General features: G+C 50.8%; 1 protein-coding gene across 1 annotated transcript in view; it reads left to right on the top strand.

Annotated features, from left to right (window-relative positions):
* The first annotated feature begins 4,710 nt into the window (after positions 1-4,710).
* Positions 4,711-18,555, top strand: part of LOC119971420 (adhesion G-protein coupled receptor G2-like) — a 198,378-nt gene continuing 184,533 nt past the window's right edge. Inside the window, exon 1 of the mRNA XM_038806911.1 lies at positions 4,711-4,743. The gene's annotated coding sequence lies outside the window, so the exon portion shown is untranslated. The remainder of the gene's footprint in view (positions 4,744-18,555) is intronic.

Here is an 18,555-nt window from a genome sequence, read left to right as displayed (position 1 = left end):
TGGGCACTGGCAGTGGGGGTGGGGGGGGGGGTATTGAACGTGGTTATGGTACCGGCGGAGGGGAAGGAAACAGGTGGCATTGGACGTCGAGAAAGCGGGTTTGACCGGGTAGAATAAGGATACTTGACGGCAGTTCTGGAGCGGTTTGGAATTGGACCCAGATTTGTGGACTGGGTAAAGCTATTATATAAGGAGCCGCACAAATAACATCAGCTCAGAAAACTTTCCTCTACACTGTGGGACTAGGCAGGGATGTCCTATGTCCCCCCCTGCTGTTCGCACTCGCGATTGAGCCGTTGGCCATCGCATTGAAAAGTTTGGGAGTATGGAAAGGGATAGTGCGGGGGGGGCGGATACAGCATAGGGTGTCCTTATATGCCGATGACTTGTTGTTATACGTGTCGGAACCGAGTATGTTAATAGGGGGAATACAGGAGCTGCTTTGGGTGTTTGGGTCTTTCTTGGGGCGCAATTCAATCGAGACAAGAGTGAATATTTTGTTGTGTCTTGGGGGGGATGCCATTCCATAGGGCAGGGACTCACTTTAGATACCTGGGGTTGGAGGTTTCTCGGGATGGGGGGGGGGGGGGGGGCTCCGTAGGTACAACATTTCTAGTTTGGTGGGGAGGGTGAAAGCTGATCTGGCAAGGTGGGATGGTTCCCTCTGTCACTGGCGGGTCGGGTGCAGGCGGTTAAAATGAATGTGCTGCCGGGATTCCTGTTTATTTTTCAATGCCTACCGATTTTCCTGCCAAAGGAATTTTTTTAAGAGATTGAAGGGATGATTACCTCGTTCATATGGGGAGGGAAGGTGGCCAGAATGAAGAAGGTGCTACCACAGAGAGGAAGGCAGGCAGGGGGTTTGGGTCTTCCGAATCTGATGTATTATTACTGGGCAGCGATAGTGGTGAAGGTACGGAGCTGGGTCAGAGGGGTTGACTCCCAGTGGGTCAGAATAAAGGAGAATTTGTGCAGGGGGTCGGGATTGAAGGCGCTAGTGACAGCGCCGCTCCCGATGGCCCCGGGGAGATACTCAGGGAGTCCGGTGGTAATAGCTTTGTTGAGAATTTGGAGGCAGTTTCGCCAACACTTCGGGTTGGGGGCAGGGTCAAGGGAAATGCCAATTCGGAGGGAACCATAGATTTGAGCCAGGAAGTGGGATGGGAGAGAGAAAATGGGATGGGAAGAGAAAAGAATTAGGACATTAAAAGATTTGTTTCTTGGGGGTCGGATTGCAGGATTAAAGGAGCTGGGAGCGAAGTATGGGCTGGAGCAGGGGGAAATATTTAGATACATGCAGGTTTGAGACTTTGCCAGAAAGGAGATACAGAGCTTTCCAGTAGAGCTGCCTTCCACATTGCTGGAGGAGGTGCTGACGACAGGGGAACTGGAGAAAGGGGTAGTATCAGTGGTTTATGGGCTATTTTGGAAGAGTTGAAGGCCTTGCTGGAAGGGATCAAGGCAAAGTGGGAGGAAGAGTTGGGAGAGGGTATGGAGGAGGGGTTCTGGTGTGAGTGAACGCCTCCAACTCGTGTGTGAGCTTGGGGCTGATACAGCTGAAGGTGGTATATAGAGCGCACTTTACAAGGGCGAGGATGAGCTGGCTCTTTGAGGGGGTAGAAGATGTGTGTGAACTGTGGTGATCGTAGATTGACTAGATGCAATACAACTGAGCAAACACTAGAGGGAGCACGGGAGAGCTATAAATACACCGGGACAGGAAGTGAGGACACACTTCATGGAAGGCAGAACTCATAGCAGGACAGACACACAAGCAGGCAGCATTTGAGGTAGCCGTAAGTTAAGCTCTGAAGAGAGAACGAATTCACAATAAAGCATCTTCTCCACATTTGAGACTACGAGCTTTATTAAGACACGAGGAACAACACATGAACGTTGCGGGGTGGCCCGCAAGCCACGTTCATATGTTTTGGTCCTGTCCGAAGCTGGAGGATTATTGGAAGGTGGATTTTAGGGTAATCTCTAAAGTGGTGCACGTGGAACTGGACCCGGGCCCTCGGGAGGCCATATTCGATATGTCTGATTATTGTTTATTGTTGGGTGTAAATTTGGGAGAAAATATGAAAAAGGAGAATATAAATAGTATTTTACAAAGACAGACGGATGGGGGTGAGGCGTGAGGTGGTGAAGGGGTTGGGGTGTGGGTTCAGGGGGGTGGGGTGAGGGGGGTGGGGGTGTGCACACGTGTCGTGAGAAGCCACAAGCAGGCAGGGGGGTCTCACTTGATGGCGCGCCGCCAACCTCCGCGTCAGCGACCTCCTGCTCCTCCGGCTTACCAACAATGTCCAGTGACCTCTGCTCGGGCACGGTGAGGGAACGCAGTTCTGGTGATCCCCCTCCGGTCTTCTCCCGCTCCCGGCGGTTATACTTAGAATTTTCCGGGGGAGGGGGGACGGACACAAACAGCAACAGTGTTAGACGGTCAGACGCATGCAGCCCAGGGGTTGGATCTCTGATGGCATTGGTGCACAGGGTAGACTGTAATTGCAGCGGGCATGGGTGGGTGCAGTCATGTGGGTCAGGGTGGGGTGGTGCCGTCCCCCTGCTGGGTGTGGGTGGCAGGGCACATGTGTGGGGGGCTAGGGTGGTTGGTGCCAGGGAAACACTGCTGGGTTCTCACCCTCGCTATCCTGAGGAGGTCGCGCAGCTACTTTCTGCACTGATCTGCAGTCCGGGCCACCGCCCCAACGACGTCTGCCATCTCCGCCCAGGCACGCCGAACAACGGCGCCTGCCGACCTCCGCCCCGGCCCAGGTTACAGTATCAACCTCCTCCCCTCCACAGCGTCCAGAGGGGGGTCTCATACTCGCCGTCCCGAAATGGTGCAGCTGCTCTTCTGGCAGCCGTCTTGCCTGCAACGCTGTGTGTGCGGGAGGGATAATGGTTCTGAGCAGCCGCGGCATCCCGTCAATGGCGGACCCGGAGTGTCGGCGGCCGCTCCCTGGGTGCTTCACGTTCCACCCGTGCTAGCCCCTTGTGGGCCATTGAATAGCTCCACCTGGAGACCCAATGACGCCGCCGTGAAACTCCACGGGCGGGATTCTCTGACCCTCTGCCGAGTTGGAGAATCACCGGGGGCGGTGTGAATTCCGGGGATTTGGCGGGGACGGGCATCAAGCCGTGCCTGTCAGCGGCCGCTGGCAACGGCCCTCCCGGCGATTCTCCGGCTCGCAATGGGCCACGTGGCCGCCCATTTACGGCAGGTCATGCAGGCGTAAATTACAACTGGTACTTACCGGCGGGACCTGGCTCCACGGGCGGCCTCCGGGGTCCTCGGGGGGGGGGGGGGGGGGGAGGGGGGGGAGGGGGGCTGCTGGGCGGATCTGGTCCCAGGAGGTGTTCCCACGGTGGCACTCCCGCGCATGCGCCAACTCACGCCAGCTGTTTGGCGTGGCGCCAAGCCCCTTCCGCGCCAGCCGGCTCAGCGCAAACCAGTCCGCCGCTGGCCTAGCCCCTGAAGGTGTGGAGGATTCCGCACCTTCGGGGCAGCCCGACGCTGGGGTGGTTCACGCCACTTCTTCACGCCGGAGTTGTCCGCCCCACCGGTTCGCGGAGAATCCCACCCCACCATTTTCACGACGCCGTCAACAGTGAGTCTCATTATCGGGGAATCCAGCCCATATTCTCGTTTTGCGAGAATCCAGCCCCTTGTTTTCGTATAGGGCTGCCTTGGCTGTGATGAATTCAGCCCGGTTCTAGGCCAGGTCTGCCCCAATATCTTGGTACACACAGATCAAGTATCCCTCCTACTTACAGGACCGTGTGTGTCTTGCCCAACTCAGGATCCCTGTCCTGGTACTAGTGTACCTTTGGGATGATGGCCCATGGCTGCTCCCCCGTTTTGGGCTTTGGTTGGAGTGACCTGTGGGCTCTGACTATCACTGGGGGTTTGGGGAAGTTCTCCCCACCCGACCAGTTTATTCAACATCTGGGCCACGTACGCTGTGGGGTTCCTGCCCTTGATACCATCTGGTGGGCCCACAATGCAGAGGTTTTGGCGTCGAGACCAGTTCCCTTGAGCCTTGGACGTGGGTGCACTGCTGGTGTGATGGAGATTCCCGCCAGTGGAGTTGCAGCCCAAAGGGACAGTTTAAAATAAAGTTCCATCCTCCTTGATGGAAAATATCAAATGCGGGAGAGTTAGTAGATGTACAGAATCACAACGGGTTTACATAAGGTTGACAAGGAAAATCTATGCACATTAACTAATGGTACAAGGTATAAGGAACACAGATTAAATGTTTTTGGCAACATTTAAATAGCAAGAGCAAATAGAAGAAAGCTTTATCTACGCAGCGAGCAGTAATGACCTGAAACGCGCTGCCCATCAGGGTGGTGGAAACAGAGGTGATCAATTCTTTTGATGGAAACTAGATGGAACTTAAAGGAAAGAAGCTTGTAGAGACATGGATGGAGTGAGGGAATGGGACTGAATGGATTGCTTCACGGAGAGCGGGAATATTCTCTATATACTCTTTAAATAACCAACAACGCGGTTTTAAAAACACCGTTATGAGAGAACAAATGTTGTCAGGCCACAGCAGCTACACAAGTATCCAAAAATAGATCATTTTGTTAGCATCACAATCATTAAAACAAAAACCAGAGTCACTGAACAAAAATAAATTGTACTGATTTCCAATATTAACAGATTTATTTTTTCTACAGTGCAAAAATGCAAGAGAATTTGTAAACGGTCCCGGTATGCTGTACGCTGCGATGGTGAGTGATCTAATTTTCAAACATCAGGATTCTAGGGACAGGCCAGGGGCACTGAAATCGTTTTCCACCCCCACACCCCCTCAGACCTCATCCCCACCGGCCACCAACCCCCCCCCCCCCCCACCCCCGCCTGCAACCCCCTCCATGATACATACCTGCCACACTATGGGGTGGGGGCACTGGTTGGCAGTAACAGCGGGTCTGATCCATGGGATGGAGGAAGATGACAACCCGCTCTGCGATGAGCTCTGGTGCTCTACATCGTTTGTCAATGCCTGACTCCTGCCCATGGTCGCACTTCCCACCATCCATCTGGGTGATCCCCTGCATACAAGCTGGCCATTCCATCACACGGTCCCACCAAATTCCTGGGGTGACGGTGGTGGGGACGGTCGGGGGCGGGCAAGGATGTGGAGCCCAGGCCACTTAAACGGTCCGCCCATTCCCTCCCCCACCGCAGCCATCCCAGACCAGCCCACCACTCACACCCATTGGACGGAGCACCAAGGCAGGTTGTAATAGTGGTAACAGGTGTTTAATGTGACAATGTATATACAGATTTGTGCCCTAGCCCCTATACTTTTCGCAGTAACTTCATTGCAGTGTTAATGTATGCCTACTTGTGACAATAAAGATTATTATTTATTATAACTAAACTGTGCCCTGCACCCTTGACAACTCAACTACTGTCTAACTTCCTGGCCTTAGAGTCCCAGAAGCTACATCTTGGTGGTTCCCCAGATGGTACAGCAGGGGTGGAGGCAGCCTGCTGTGATTCCTGCCGTGACCTGGGTCCCCGTTGGCGGCCGTCTGCTAGGGCGACTGGGCCTGGAGGGACCCGGCGGCTGCTCCGGTGTCCCCGGTGGCATGGTGCCGCCATATTCTGCCCACTGCCCACCAGATGCACCAGGGACAGGAGGGGAGGCAAGACCGAGGTACTGAGGTGTTCCTGCACTGGCACGGGCACCATCACCTCCTCCTTCAGGGTGCCCGATGGCCCCAGGGCTACTCCACGTGTCGGGGATGCGAGCGGAGTAAATTCCTGAGGCTCCCCCGCCACCTGGCGCTGCCAGTCCTGGAGACCCGCTCCGGTCTCGACCAGGGTCCACGCGCTCGTGGCCATGGAGCACAAGGAGTGGACCATCTCAGTCAGGGACTGCGCCACACCACTCATTGACTATGCCACCAGCTTCTGGGTTTGTTTCACATCAGCCGGTGATGGCGCCATCTCCTTCTGGGAATTGGCCACCTCTCCCTGTGTCTGCGCCACAACAGTCAGCAATGCCGCCGACATTCCCAGACATGGCCTGCTGTGACTGGGCCACGCTCATAAACGCCACTGCCATTTCCAGGTGGCTCTGGGACATGTTTGAATGTGAGACGGCAACCCTGCCCTGGGTCTTGGCCAGTGTCTCCACAGAATTCCCCAGGCCTTGGACATGCTGATCCATAGCCAGGGCCATCGGCCCCAATGTCTCCACCATGGATGCCACCCATGCGCTGTTGGCTTGGGTAACACGCATGGTTGGCATCACCTTCTGCCGCTGTGGTGATATGCATCACTGTAAATACACAGGGGGTTAATGTAGATATACTAGGACACTGTAAAGACACAAGGGATTAATGCAAATACACTAGAACCAAATAAACACTAGAGGGAACACAGACATTCAACCAATAGGTCAGTAAGATCGGACGTGACCAATGGGCATTCAAGACACACACAAAGGTGACACTACCACAAGGGGGCTACCCATATATAAGGACACAGCACACATGATCTTTCTCTTTCCAGTGGAGGCACTTAGTGAGTACAGACAGGGTTGATTGGAACACGTCACACCCACCACGTGGATTGTAGCAGACTGGTTAGTTAGTCTACTAGCTATAGCAGGATTAACAGGAGAGTTGAATCCAAGTAGGAGAATTGTTAATAGTTTAATAAATGTGATAAAGCTATCTCCAAGTCTGAACCTTCCTTCCTCAGAGTCTATAACAAGGAAGTAGCTTATACTACGTCAAAAGCATAACAAAACATGGTACCAGTGGGTGACTGTTTAAATCCATATAGTTACAACTCAGCAAACCTTGACAACCAGCAACAGTACCCAGGCAAGATGTTCGAGATTCCGGTTCCACAGCAGCTCAGGTACCAAGGCAATCTCAGTGAAAACTGGCGTGCATTCTGGCAGAGATTCGAGATTTTCCTGGTAGCAGCCGACCTACAAGACGTGGCCGATGCTGAAAAGACAGATCTTCTGCTCACAATTGCGGGTGAACGTGCAGAACAAATCTTCAAAGCCTTCAAGTACTCCAGAGGGCAAGAAAAGAGAGACTTCCAGACAGTCCTGGACAAGTTCGAACAATACTATGAGGAAAACACAAAAAAAACAACAGAGTATGGTAAAAGAGGCGCCAATACTAACCACGTGGCCGAGGTAGGCGAGCAACGAATGTCAATTTTGATTGGCAGCCATCTTGGAAAAGGTGCCGCACATGCGCAGTTGAGAGAAGGGCGCAAAGTAAAGGAATAGCGATCTGCGCATGCGCAATCGCTTCCTACGCTCTACATCACAAGCTTTGTGACGTCAGAGGCCTCGGACCATGCCCACTTAAAGGGGAAATGTCCAAAACAAGAAAAAAAAATTTTAAGCCTCAAAAAAAGATTCTTTCACCTGGAACGACAGCACAATGCCTGCTCTTCGACCAGTAGCTGAAAGTAACTGCCGCAGAACCTTGCAACAAGCAGTTAGCACAACCCAAAGAGATGATACAGTCCTTAAAGACTACGACTCAGACCTTGATTTCTTCTTTGGACATCGAGAGCCCAATGCCAGCTCCGACACAAAAAGTGAAGATATGGTCCTTGAAGACTACGACTCAGACGAAGATTTCATCATTGAACGTGGCGACCCCAGTACCAAATCCGAACCGAAATTAGAGGTGTTGTACATTGAAGACCCCGACGATGAGTTCTTCAGATTGGGGAATCCTCAGCCCAGCATATATGACATCCCGACTCGGGAGTGCAGGATTATGCTGAGGCCTGATGCCAAGAGACAGACAGCGGTATAAACCCACAGAAAGCAGCCTGCTGCCACACAGAGAGTGGTCCACGCACCGCGAAGAGTCCCCCACTCCACACAGAGAGTGGTCCACGCACCACGAAGGGGCCCAGCCTGCACACAGAAAGCGATGAAAGGCTCCACAGTGAGACAACTGCACGTCTCCACACAGAAAGTGACTCCAGTGATACAAGCCTCCACAGCGAGCTCATGGACAGCCTCCACGATAGAAGCAACGCAAGACTCCAGAGCGCAATCCTTGCATGAACAAGAAGTGATGACAGTCTCCACAGCGAGACCAATGCACGATTCCACACAGGGAACGCTGCAAGACTCCACAGAGGGAGTGATGCAAGCCTCCACAGCGAGCTCGTGGACAGATTCCACGATGGAAGGAACGCAAGACTCCAGAGCGCAGTCCTTGCCTGAACAAGACCATGAGGATCTAGCAACCTCCTCTGAGCAACCAGCAGCAGACGATGCAAGTCTGCCACGCTCAAGTGAACAGCAAGAAGACTATTTCAGTCTACCACGCTCACGTGAACGACAAGAAGACACTGATGCTCTACCCACTGTATGTGCGACAAGTGACGACGGCATCCCACTTCGCATACAAGATGTGCAACGTGGCAGACCTCAGCTAGTATGTACAGAGGCACTCGACAATCATGATGAGACTACTGGTGACTCTGGTGACACCACGTTAATTCAAACCTCATTCGCTCGAGCCTCTCCACAAGCAAATGCATTCCTGAACGTTTTGACTCCGGACAGGGAGCATCACAAAACCTCAGATGAGTCAAATGAAACTGAAATGACTCCAAGCCAAAACAGACTCAGGTGAAACAGACCAGACTCCAGACAGGGAGAATCGACAAGCCAAAGCTGATTCAAGTAAGCCGGACATGAATCCAGATGGGGAGCGCCACGGACTCAGTGACGTCACGCTCAAGAAAACAGCAGATGCCACAAAGGATGCTGATACGAGTAACTGTGTGAAGGACTCATATTATCCACAGAGGGTGGTCCTTGAGCGCAACAAACATGACAACAAAACCAACCAACACAACAACAACATCAAAGACAATAACAAGAAGCATACCAAAGGCAACAACGACGACGACAAGCGCGACAAAAACAACACCAATGGAACTACGACTGGTATGACATGGTACAACTCTGCAAATGCGGGAGACTGTTATGAAATTAAATGAAATGAAAATCGCTTATTGTCACGAGTAGGCTTCAAATGAAGTTACTGTGAAAAGCTCCAAGTCGCCACATTCCGGCGCCTGTTCGGGGGGGCTGTTACGGGAATCGAACCATGCTGCTGGCCTGCTTGATCTGCTTTCAAAGCCAGTGACTTAGCCCTGTGCTCAGCTCAGCACAATGACTTACCATGGCAGGACGACACAGATTATATACATCACTACCACAAGCATTGAAAGAAAAAAGAGTCCACATCGGACAACAAAGTGATTTGACCACTTCTTGGTTCCTTAAGGACAGGAACACTGACGGCGTTCACAAGGACATGCCGCCATCAACATCACCAACTCACCAACCAAACAAGAAATCCACTCGACCATAATAATGAATGAATTTTGGACTTGTACATGTGATTTGGACTTATTGTGTAATCATCACTCATCATGATCGTACATGTCATCACTTATCTACCTAATTTGTTCAATTTCCTTTCACACTGTACAGAAAATATGTAACACGAAGAAAAGGGGGATGTGATGATATGCATCACTGTAAATACACAGAGGGTTAATGTAAATACACTAGAACACTGTAAAGACACAAGGGGTTAATGCAAATACAGTAGAACTAAATAAACACTAGAGGGAGCACCAGAGACATCATGACATGCAGACATTCAACCAATAGGTCAATAAGATAGGACACGACCAATGGGCAGTCAAGACACACACAAAGGTGACACGACCACAAGGGGGCTACCCATATATAAGGACACAACACACATGATCTTTCTCTTTCCAGTGGAGGCACTTAGTGAGTACAGACAGGGTTGATTGGAACACATCACACCCACCACGTGGATTGTAGCAGACTGGTTAGTTAGTCTGAGTAGCTATAGCAGGATTAACAGGATAGTCGAATCCAAGTAGGAGAATTGTTAATAGTTTAATAAATGTGTTAAAGCTATCTCCAAGTATGAATCTTCCTTTGTCAGAGTGTACAACAAGGAAGCAGCTTATGCTACGTCAAGAGCATAACAAAACAGCCGCTGCACGCGGTTGGACTCCTCGAACTTCACCTGCAGGTACTGGATCCTTGCTGATAACTCCTCATGTAGTCCATGGCTCTGTGACTGTATCTCCACAATCGATGGGACTGCCTGTTCCAGAAGACCGAGACCAATCTGGACGGCAGCTAGTTCCTCGGGTCTACCTGCACTCTGACCATTCGGCCCCTCAGGTGTTCCTACCTCCACCGTCTGTACCAGAGTAGCCATGTGGTGAGCACCAGATAGTCCCAAGAGCCTCTTCACTAACATGCCCAACTGAGGTGAGTGTCTCTGGGATGGTGGAGGGTGTTGGAGACTGCTGTGATGGAAAATCACTGTCATCTTCCAACCCAAACTCCGGGATCGCCTGAGTCTCGGGTGGAGGGCTGGCGTCCAAGCTGCTCTCTTCGTCACAGCTCAGATCAAGGCTGTGGCACTGGCTGGGGGCAAGCAATGCCAGATTGACCCGCCCCATCACCAGCAGGTCCTGTAAGACACAAGACAAGGCACATGATTATGCCAGGGGGGTGGGGGCAGCTGGAGGCCTCAGTGGCCAGGGCACCCGGCCATGGCGGGCCGGTATATGTACCAGCATGTGGGGCAGGGTGGGAGTTCAGCCGTCCTCCGGGTTAAGGGGGTTAGGGTTATGGGTGTGTGGGATGGGGGTTGGTGCCAGGGGCTCAGTGCTGTCGACTCACCCTAGCCGCCCTTGTGGTGATCACAAGTTAACTAGATGCAATACAACTGAGCAAACACTAGAGGGGGCACGGGAGAGCCATATAAATAGACGGGGACAGGAAGTGAGGACACACTTCACAGAGGGCAGAACTTGGAGCAAGACACACACACGCCAGCTAGGAGCACTTGAGGTAGCCGTAGGTAACAGCTCTGAAGAGAGAACGAACTCACAATAAAGCATCTTCTCCACATTTGAGACTACGAGCTTTATTAAGTCACGAGGAACAACACATGGTACCCAGGAGTGGCTTCAGACGCTTACTACAGGACAACTCAGCTGCAGATACAGAAAGCTCAAAATGGCATGGAAATCTTCTACTGGACATTTGACTTGGGAAGACATCGCTAATTCGAGGATGTGGATTGGATACCCAGATCAGCTGGACCAGACTGGCGTTGTAAGAAATGTCTGGAAAAGGTTTAAACAAATGTTTGATATTTATCTCATAGCTAATGATGTACAAGAAGCCTCAGACAACATTAAAATAGCAATTCTCACCGCAGGGCCTGTAAATAGGAAAGTGTATAATGGATTTAAATACTCAAAAGATGAAGACAGAAACAGCTTACAAACGTTACTAAACAAATTTGAAGAGTACTGTGAGAAATTTGAACAGCAAGGCATGCTCAGAGTCCAAACTGCACAGAGACTGAGTGATGCAAAACTTAAAAAATCACGAAAAGAACAAGAAATCGCGAATGAAAAGTACAGATCAAAAAGAAGAAATAACAAGAATTTCTCACAAAGCCAAAACGCTGAAACCCTGTCCAGATCGGGAAGAGAAGGTAACTTACAACTTTTAGAAATCCAGTCCTGGTGGGAAAGAAAAATCGCTGAAATCCGCGAAAAAATGGCGTCGGAGCACATTTTGCAGTCTCCGGTAAGCAAAGAACTACAAATCGCGTCTGCGCATGCGCCGGAACCGGAAGCCGCGCATGCGCAGTTTAGGAAAGATCGTGGTGCCGATTGTTATGCGCATGCGCAAGCCGCGCATGCGCAGTCAAAAAAAGTTTTGGTCGCGGATCGTAATGCGCATGCGCAATGGAAACAGGGCCGCACAGTGAAGGAGGAAGGCCGATTTGCGCATGCGCAATGCATTCCTGCGCGCGACGTCATGACGTCTGAGCATCCCGACCACGCCCACTTAAAAGGGAAATGCCCGAAAATTGAAAACAAGACACTTAAAGTGGTAAACACAAATTTTCTTGCCTCAGAACACAGAAAAACACCTGAACTTAAACCAACAGTTAAAAACAACTTGCACAACACCCTGAAAAAAGCAGTCTGCACTACCCAAAGTGAAGAGAACAAAAAGAATTCCGAAACAACAAAAGATGATTTGTTTTTCAAAGAATACTACTCAGACATGGCTGAGTCAGTCGGATATGCTTATCACAGCATCAGCGACGCGGTCGCAAAGTTCAACACGAATCAACTCGTGGTAGAAGAATCCAACCAGGATGATTTGGTTTTCGAAGAATACTACTCAGACACAGCTGAGTCAGTCGGATATGCTTATCACAGCATCAGCGACACGGTCGCAAAGTTCAACACGAATCAACTCGTGGTAGAAGAAGCCAACGAAGATGAAATGGGTTTCAAAGAATACTACTCAGACATGGAGGAGTTATTTGGACATGCTGATCACAGCATCAGCGACACCGTTGCAAAGCTCAACACGACTCTACTCATGGTAGATGAATCCAACACCATGATGCCATGGCAGCTCGTCGATACATTGGATGACAGCAATACCCTAGACAAAGACGACGCCACACAGAGAGCACAGGAAGACTCCACAGAGCGAGCGATGACAGGCTCCACAGTGCGAGTGATGAAAGACTCCAAAAGGGATGCAAGCAAACACTCCCTGGCGAACACCATGCATGCACAAGACCATGAAGGTCAACCTGCCGTATCTGAGCAACCACAAGCAGACTATGAAAGTCTAACAAGCTCACATGAACAAGAAGAAGACAATGCACCTCTACCCACTGCATGCGAAGACAGTGACAAGGTGATCACACTCGACGTACAGGATCACAGCGAGACTGACAGTTCTCAGCTTGTCTGTACCGAAGCACAGAGCGAAAACAGTAACAAGGTGATCGCACTCGACGTACAGGATCACAGCGAGACTGACAGTTCTCAGCTTGTCTGTACAGAAGCACAGAGTCGGGCCACCCAACAGTCCAGAGAGACGATGCCAAAAGAAACCATGCAGATTTTGACTCCAGAAGAGGAGCACCTGGAGTCCAGTGAGACAACATCAACAGAAATCATGAAGATTTCAACTCCAGAAGCGGAGCACCAAGAGTCTAGAGAGACCACGTCAACTGAAATCATGAAGATTTGGACTCCAGAAGAGGAGCGCCAGAAGTCCACAGACACCACGTCAATTGTAATCATGGAGGTTTTGACTCCAGAAGAGGAGCGCCAAGAATCCAGAGACACCGCGTCAAATGAAATCGAGAAGAATTTGACTCCGGAAGAGGAGCACCAAGAAAGCAAAGATGAGGAATCCAATTCTCCACAAATGATTGATGTCACCTGCACCGATGCAACATCAGATCATTCGCACCACTCTCGAGACGAAATACTCAATGACTCAAATTATCCACTCGGGACACGAATAGAGTATAACAAGAAAAACAAAAGTCGAAAGAAGCACAGCAGAAACGGGACAAACAACAGCAAGAACAAAAGCAACATGAAGCGCGACAAGACCAACAACAATAGCAAGAAGCACAGCAGAAACGAGAACGACAACAGAAAGAACAAAAGCAACATGAAGCGCGACAAGACAAACAACAAAGTCAGGCACAAAGATAGCGACAACGACAGAGACAGAAACAACAAGAACGGCAACGAAAACAACAAAGTCAGGAACAAAGATAGCGACAACACCAAAGACAGAAACGACAAAAACAGCAACAAGAACGGCAACGAAAACAACAAAGTCAGGAACAACGACAGTGCCAACACCAAAGACAGAAACGACAAAAACAGCAACAAGTACGGCAACGAAAACAACAAAAACAGGAACGACAGAAACGACAGCAATGAAACAACGCCTTGTACACAATGGTACTACTCGGCACATGAAGGACAATGCCACAGCACACTGCAAAACGATGACAAGACTACAAACATGTCATGGGATGACAACGAATCGCACAAACTCATGTCTGCTCCAGAACGAGCAAGCACACCAGCATCCAAGGTGGATGAGACAATAAATCAATACCACAAGCACAGAAAAAAGTCCATGCCAGTCAACATCAGTGAGGTGACCATGCAAACACCTCGAGATGATGCATTGGGTACTTAAAATAACAAGGAACACCAACAACATTCACAGCGGACTTGCAATATCAATATCACCACGACATCAACAACAAAAAAAGAAAAAAGCTCTGAACAAATTCATCAAGTTTGGACTCATAAATGTTTTTATTAAGATTGGACATATAAATACATTGGCTTTGTAAAATATGCAATAGCTCCATCACCTGTATAGATACGCATATCATAAGTAACTGTTTTCTATAATTTTCTTTAACGATGTACAGCAAATATGTAAAGAGAAAAAGGGGGATGTGGTGATCGTAGATTGACTAGATACAAAACAACTGAGCAAACACCAGAGGGAGAGCTATAAATACACCGGGACAGGATGTACAATTTTCTTTAACGATGTACAGAAAATATGTAAAGAGAAAAAGGGGGATGTGGTGATCACAAGTTAACTAGATGCAATACAACTGAGCAAACACTAGAGGGGGCACGGGAGAGCCATATAAATAGACGGGGACAGGAAGTGAGGACACACTTCACAGAGGGCAGAACTTGGAGCAAGACACACACACGCCAGCTAGGAACACTTGAGGTAGCCGTAGGTAACAGCTCTGAAGAGAGAACGAACTCACAATAAAGCATCTTCTCCACATTTGAGACTACGAGCTTTATTAAGTCACGAGGAACAACACAGCCCTGAGGCTGTCGATTAGTTTTTTTCGGCACTGCTGGCCGGTCCGGACTACGTTGCCCACAGCATTGACCGCCTCTGCCACCTGCGCCCAAGCATGACGAACGCCGGCAGCTGGCAGCTTCCTTCCCAGGCCGAGGTACAGTGTCATCCTCCTCTCCTCCACGGCATCCAGGAGAGTCTCCAGCTCGGCGTCTGAGAAACGTGGGGCTCCACGTTTTACTGCCATTTGATGGCTGGGATGGTGCGTGTGGGGAGTGAAGTGTGTGTATGCGGCTGCAGCTTGTCAGCCTCCTGAGTGCCAATCGAAGAATCAGCAAATCTGGCAGTTTCTCATTCAAATCGATCCTGTCCCACGTGGCGCCGGTGTTACCCCCTTAACAGTAGCGGCATCCATCCAGGTGTGGCGCCAGTTTTGATGTCGTGAAAGTCGACGAATTCTTCGTTGCTGTCAACACTTAGAACTGGAGTATCCCGCTGCTAATCTAGGCTGGCACTTCAATGTAGCAAACAGGGATTGAAACTTTGTTAGTCATGTGGGGATTCTCCATCCCGCCACACCAGTTTTTTGCTGAGGTGCGCCCCCGCTGGCAGCGGGATTCTCTGTCTCATCAGCCAGCCAATGGGGTTTCCCATTATGGACAGCCCCAAGCCGTCGGGAAATCCTTGGGCGTGGGTACACTGCTGGTGTGACGGAGAATCCTGCTAGTGGAGAATTCAGCCTAAGGGGACAGTTTAAAACAAGGTTCCATCCTCCTTGATGGAAAATATCAAATGGGGAGAGTTGTTAGAGGTACAAAATCACAACAGGTTTCGATAAGGTTGACAAGGAAAATCTATGCCCATTAACTCATGGTGCAAAGTCTAAGGAACACAGATTAAATGTTTTTGGCAATAGATGCAGAGCAAATAGAAGGAAGAGCTTTATCTACGCAGCGAGCAGTAATGACCTGAAACGTGCTGCCCATCAGCGTGGTGGAAACAGAGGTGATCAATTATTTTAAAAGGAAACTAGATGGCACTTAAAGGAAACAAACTTACTGTGACAGGGATGGAGTGAGGGAATGGGACTGAATGGACTGCTTCACGAAGAGCTGGAATATACTCGCTGGGCCGAATGGCCTCCTACTGTGCTACAATTGGCGCTATAAAAATACAAGTTATTAGAAATGTGCCAGAAGCAAGGCAATTTCAGTTAAACATTGATTAGTTTCTCATATTTTTTGCCTTCTTTAGTTTAGCAGAACATGGAAAACAGAAAGCCGCAGCCTTGAAAATACCCAACATACACAAGTGAAATAAAAGCAGCAATTGTTTTCAGGAAACAGCAGCTGCACAAACATCTAAAGACAGAAAATACTGGTTAGCATCACAATCACAAGAACTAAAAATAGGAGAGGGACTGATCAAAATGATTATTTCCAATTTCCAATATTTACAGGTATTTCTTTCATTTCTACAAAAACAATGTCAAGACTTTTGTAAAGACCTTTGTGACAACAGTGAGTGATCTGGGGTGGAATTCTCCGACCCCCCGCAGGGTCGGACCTCCACCCCAACAAGACCCGCCTGCGAACAAGCAGTGAGGCGAAGGTTAAAACATCTGACCCCACACTCGCCCGCAACACTGGTCGGTCCGACACTCTAAACTCTCATTCAGCTCCAAGGGACCGGGTTCCACATCTACGTGCAAAGCCACCGAGGTGGTGCTGAAGACCGACCTCCAGAACCTTTCTAACTTCAGACAAGACAAAAACATATGCACATGATTGGCAGGGTCCCTCCCACAGTGCTCACATCTGTCCTCTACCCCCTCAAACAGCCGACTCATCCTTGACCTTGTCAGGTGTGCCCTGTGCACAACCTTTTTTTTGGTTCGTCTATAGGATGTGGGTGTCGCTGGTTAGGTCAGCATTTATTGCCCATCCCTAGATGCCCTTCAGAAGGTGGCGGTGAGTTGCCTTCTAGAACCGTTGCAGTTCTTGAGGTAAACCCACTGTGCTGTTAGGGAGGGAGATCCGGCATGTTGCCCCAGCGACAGTGAAGGAACGGCATTATATTTCCAAGTCAGGATGGTGAGTGACTTGGAGGGGAACCTCCAGATGGTGGGGTTCACAGGTATCTGCTGCTCTTGTCCTTCTAGATGGTAGTGGTCGTGGGTTTGGAAGGTGCTGTCTGAGGAACCTTGGTGAGATACTGCAGTGCATCTTATAGATGGTACACATGGCTGCCACTGATCATCGGTGGTGAAGGGTTTGAATGTTTGTAGAAGGGGGCGCAATCAAGCGGACTGCTTTTTCCTGGATGGTGTCGAGCTTCTTGAGTGTCATTAGAGCTACACTCTTCCAGGATCCTTCAGCTGTATCCATGAGCTGTGTCAGCTCCAGCACCTCGCACCACAATCCCTCCTCCAACGTCACCCACTTTCCACTTAGCCTTAATCCCATCCATGGACCCCTTATCCTCTTCCAGAATCCTCCCATAAATCGCCGAGATGACCCCCTCTCCAACACCCCCACTTCCATCCCCCCGCTGACAGCACGTCAGCCAACAATGAGGAGGCGGGCTTTATCGGAAAGGCCGTAAAAATCTTGGGCAGAATTCTCCGACCCGGGAATGGGCGGGGGCGGGAATCGTGCCACGCCGGTCGGCGGGCGCCCCGCGGCGATTCTCCGGCCTGCAATGGGCCGAAATCCCGGCGCTGACAAGCCTTTCCCGCCGGCGGGAATCAAAGCACGTCTGGTGCCGGCGGGATTGGCGGCGCGGGCGGGCACCAGGGTCCTGGGGGGGGGGGGGGGGCGATCTGGCCCCGGGGGGTGCCCCCACGGTGGCCAGGTCCGCGATCAGGCCCCAGCGATCGGCAGGCGGGCCTGTGCCGTGGGGGCACTCTTTTTCTTCTGCCTCCTCCACGGTCTCCACCATGGCGGAGGCGGAAGAGACCCCCTCCCCTGTGCATGCGCCGGGATGATGTCAGCAGCCGCTGACGCTCTGGCGCATGCGTGGACTTCCACCGGCCGTTGAAGGCCTTTCGGACCCGGCTGGCGGGGCGCCAAAGACTGTTCACGCCGGCCGGCGGAGTGGAAACCACTCCGGCGCGGGCCTAACCCCTAAAGGTGCAGAGAATTCCGCACCTTTGGGGAGGCCCGACGCCAGAGTTGTTCTCACCACTCCACAACGCCGAGACCCCCTGCCCCACCGGCTAGGGGAGAATCCCAGCCCTGGTTCGCAAAGTCCCGCACCTGCAGGTAGGGCAACATCCTAGATCTCCCTCCCTAATTGCACAGTGGGTTTACCTCAAGAACTGCAACGGAAACTCTCCACCCGCAGCAGTCCAAACTTCTTATTCAACTCCTCCAAGCTCGCATTCCATCCTCCCAGAAACAGATCCTTTCCCTCCCTGATCCCTCTCTCCTTCCATTCCCAGAACTTCACATCCATCCTTCCCGGTTCAAATCCGTGATTCCCTCTGAATGGCATTACACTTAACCCCCACTTTGAATCTAAAATGCTGCCAGAATTGCCTACCAAATCTTCAGCGTGGCAACCACCATAGGAAAACCCCGAATACTTGCCTGGAGCCAGTGGATGCGGTGCTAGCATCCGCAACCCCGACCCCCTTCACGAACCCGCCTCCATCCTCATCCATAAAGATTCCGCCTCCCTATTCCAACCCTGTATCATCTCTGCATTCGTCGTCCGGTAATAATACATCAAATTCATGAAGCCTAACCCCCCCCCCCGACTGCCGTCCCCTCTGCAGTAC

The sequence above is a fragment of the Scyliorhinus canicula genome, chromosome 9 (genome assembly GCF_902713615.1).
Source record: "Scyliorhinus canicula chromosome 9, sScyCan1.1, whole genome shotgun sequence".
NCBI lineage: Eukaryota > Metazoa > Chordata > Chondrichthyes > Carcharhiniformes > Scyliorhinidae > Scyliorhinus > Scyliorhinus canicula.
The sequence above is the reverse complement of the archived record's forward strand: the minus strand, read 5'-3'. Positions and strand labels throughout refer to the sequence as shown.